The sequence below is a fragment of the Myotis davidii genome, unplaced genomic scaffold, assembly GCF_000327345.1.
Source record: "Myotis davidii unplaced genomic scaffold, ASM32734v1 scaffold341, whole genome shotgun sequence".
NCBI lineage: Eukaryota > Metazoa > Chordata > Mammalia > Chiroptera > Vespertilionidae > Myotis > Myotis davidii.
The window spans coordinates 448,901-453,221 of NW_006291021.1; positions in this window are offsets into that span (position 1 = coordinate 448,901).

The window sequence follows — 4,321 nt, forward strand, 5'->3', positions numbered from 1 at the left end:
CACCGCCTCTGGGAGAAGGGGAGGACGTTGATCTTGGTGACACCCTGGACAACAGCGACGCCATGCAATCCATCCGAAGGAAACACCACCTCCCTGGCCGGGTAGCTCAGTTTATTAGAGAATCAACCTAATATGTCAAGGTTGCCGTTCAAGGCACATACAAGAAGCAACCAATGAATGCATAAATAAGTGGAACAACAAATTATGTTTCTCTCTCTCCCTCTCTCTTTCTTTTTTTTTTTAAAATATATTTTATTGATTTTTCACAGAGAGGAAGGGAGAGAGATAGAGAGTTAGAAACATCGATGAGAGAGAAACATCGACCAGCTGCCTCCTGCACATCTCCTACTGGGGATGTGCCCGCAACCCAGGTACATGCCCTTGACCAGAATTGAACCTGGGACCTTTCAGTCCGCAGGCCGACGCTCTATCCACTGAGCCAAACCGGTTTCGGCTCTCCCTCTCTCTTTCTAAAATCAATAAATACAAATTAAAAGAAGAAGAAAAAAAGACCACCACTGATGGCAAAGTGGGGTCTGAGGTCAACGACACCAGAATTCCAAGGCATTAAGGCAGCAGAAGTGGGGCACCCTCGAGGGGTAAAAAGCCAATAAAAAGTTGAGAGATCATAGGGGGGAAATTGAGGAAATTTGAAATCAACCAAATGCCCATCAATAGGAAAATGAATAGGTAAATAGTGGTATGTTCATACAATAGAATGCAACTCAGCAATTTTTAAAAAAGAATAATTTGATCCACTTAACAATAGGATAAATCTCACAGGTGTAATATTGTACAGAAGAAGCCAGACACAAAGAGTACATTCTGTACAATATCATCAATAGGAAGTTCAAGAATAAGCCAAATAAATACGGTGATAGAAGTTGGAATAAATGGGTCGGGAAGATAACTGGAAAATGATATGAGGGAGCCCTTTGTGGGGATGGAAATGTTCTATATTTTGACCTAGGTGCTGGTGACAAAGGTCCACACACATGTAAAGAGTCACCCATATGTAAAAACTTAAAAAGTGTTCACTTTGCTGTTATAGCTCAGTTAAAAGAAAAATATCATTACAAAGTTTATAAACATTTCATAACATTAAAAAGAATTTCAAGAAACCATTAGCAAATTTCTCAATCAGTAATTGTATATACTGATTATAAGCATAGAAGTTAATTTTAAAAGTTATATTCATCCCTGGCCCGTGTGGTTCAGTGGTTGAGGGTTACCTATGAACCAGGAGGTCACAGTTCAATTTACAGTTGGGACCACATGCCTGGGTTTTGGGCTCGATCCCCAGTGCGGGGCGGGGTGTGCAAGAGTCAGCCAATGGATGATTCTCTCTCGATGTTTCTCTCTCAATTGAAATTTCTATCTCTCTCTCTCCCTCTCCCTTCCTTTCTCTAAAAACTCAATAAAGTCATATATTAAAATGAGCTTCTAAGTGGAAACTTTTCACTCCCTAGGTAATATAGCACATCAGAAACAGTATGGCACCCAAGACAGTATTGCAATGATGAGCAACAACATTAAAGACGGAAACAATGCAAGGTATTAGTTCTCATAATATTTCTTTTATATTAATGTTACTATTTTAAAAACTGGATCAGTCTTGCCATAAATTTAAACACTTTGTGTAGGACCCAGAGCAAGCTGGAACTCTGTTGCAATCTTCTCTGTTATCCAGAGATGTTAGAGATATTTGAGGCAAACCATTGTGCTGTTGTGGTTCATCTTTGAAGCCTCAGAAGGAGAATTTTTGATAGATATTGAAGGTATTATTAAAGCAAATGCTTAACTTCCTGGGCAGAGAACTGGTCTCAGTTTGAAAATGAAGTCTCTGGAATAATGCAAAAGTTTTCTACCCAGATTTCAGGTTCAATCCCAGATCGGGGCCTGTCCAGTAGGCAACCTATTGATGGGTTCCCTCTCCATTGATGTTTCTTTCTCCCTCTCTTTCTAAAAAAAAAGAAGAAAGAATAAAAATAAATACATACATACATACATACATCCTGATATGAATGGAAAGGCCAGCTTCTGTCCCCTCTATTTGACCCCTTCATAAACTGAAAGTGAGGGATACAACCAGAATTCACCATAACGTTAACAACAGGGATTTCGGTCCACCCGTGTTTAAAGCGCAGTGCACATGCTAAGGCCCTTAAAATGGATCCCTTCGCCCCCTGGTGGCCAGGGAAGGAACTTGTGCCTCTTCGCTCCACCTATCCTTGGTTGCAGGCACATCCCCAGTAGTGGGTGTGCAGGAGGCAGCTGATCGATCGATGTTTCTAACTATCTCTCTCCCTTCCTCTCTGTAAAAAACTGTCCACAGGAAATTCAGAGGAACACCAGATCCACACATTCAACTTCTTTCATAAACCCATTCGCTTTGTTTACGAGACTATGTATTCTTCTTATTTGCAATTTCCTCCAAGTAAAAATGAACGCGGCAGAATTCACACGGAGAGACCCCCAGAGAACATGGATAACCAGGGTCCTTTAGGGAGATGTGAGTAAGCTTCGGAGTGCTGCTCCCCCAGTGAGACTCTTGTGCCAGAGTGTCAGGCAGATCCTCCTATAATTCCTTAAAAGTCACTATTTTCATGCATGGAATCCTGTCTAGTGGCAGTGTTACCCTTACAAATAGAGCGGTTGGAATTAAGTTAAGATTCAAACCTTCTTAGCTTCGTTTTGTAAAATGGGCAACAAATATTTATTATTATTATTGCAATAAAAATTCTTGAAAGCTTTTTGCCACTGAATTGTTTATCTTCCTGAGTGTTTTTTATTTTTAAACCTCTCTCCTCCTTCCTCACTTTCATCTCTCCCCACGTCTCCTTTTTCTCTTTTTCCTCTTTCCTTTCCTTCTTCCTTTCATTGGCAGCCAATCTGGAACCCGGGGATGGCCATTCTATTCCCCCTGCGCCCTGGTTGCCTAGAAATGGTTAATACGCTTGACTGGAAAAAAAATGAAATTAAGGAAAAAATGTGTTGGACGTGTATTCAGCCTGCCCTTTCGGAGGCTGCCGGGAGTTATGGCGGTTTGCTAGGGAAATAATTCAGAGTCGTGAAGAAATGTGGCTGCAGATGGCGAGAGAGCCGTCAGAATAGAAAGGTCTTCGCGGCTCACAGGTGCTTTCCATACAAAATCCTCCATTCAGAAGCCGGTCACTGGGGACACTGTCCTTTTATGCCGCCCTTGAAAGGATCAGATGCTCACACGCAGGTCTCTGCCAAGTAAGTGGCTCTTAAAACCACCCACTAATGCATAAATGGCCTGGAAAGTCCTAATCGCGCTGGTTAATTAACAGTCATTAGTTGAATAAAAAGAGTCAATTAGGAAGAAGCCCGTCTGGGAGGGAAAAAGAAAAAGTTCTCACAGCCACGGAGGGTGAGTGCTCCCAAGGGGATCTGGAGAGCTCCCAGGCGGATGTCTTGGTGCCATCTTGTACTCAAAGCTCATTGTTAGTGGCCCTGCGGTTTTACTGGCTAATTCTGTTCTCATAAATACCTGGTTTAAATGTGCTTGCTTGATTTTTGCTTTTATATTTTAGCGCCAGATATCTTTTCACTTTATCAGACCTTTGGGGCTTTTTGACCCCCCAACCCCCCACCCCACATGAGACAAGTAATGTCTGCACTTTGCAAATGCACACAGAGACATACAGGCAGCCCTGGCTACTGTGACTCAGTCGGCTGTGATATGTGATTTTCGAACTGGAACACCCGGTGTTCCCCTGGGCAGGATGGATTTTTAAAAATTATATTCATGCAAGAAAGTTCAGGTTTTTTATTAAAAGGCTGAAAGAGGTTTCATGAGGAAATTTTATACAAATACCTGAATATGACTTTATATGCACACCTTGCAGCAAGAACGATTGAGAAACACTCCGGCATAAGAAATAGAAGTATTTTTACAATTTAGAATGTTTCAAGACTCAGAATTGCACATTTTAATCTGTATCTTTACATTTATTAAAATCTTTATTGCCTGTCCTCAATAAAATAAATACACCCTGCCTTGGCTGGGTGGCTCGGTTGGTTGGAGTGTTGTCCCAAACACCAAATGGTTCGATTCCTGGGCAAGGCACATACCCAGATTTCAGGTTCAATCCCAGATCGGGGCCTGTCCAGTAGGCAACCTATTGATGGTTCCCTCTCACATTGATGTTTCTTTCTCCCTCTCTTTCTAAAAAAAAAGAAGAAAGAATAAAAATAAATACATACATACATACATACATATATACATACATATTTAGACCGACTTTCCAGAAACTTTAGAACACAAACAAGCAAACTTGGTTTCACATTATTACTA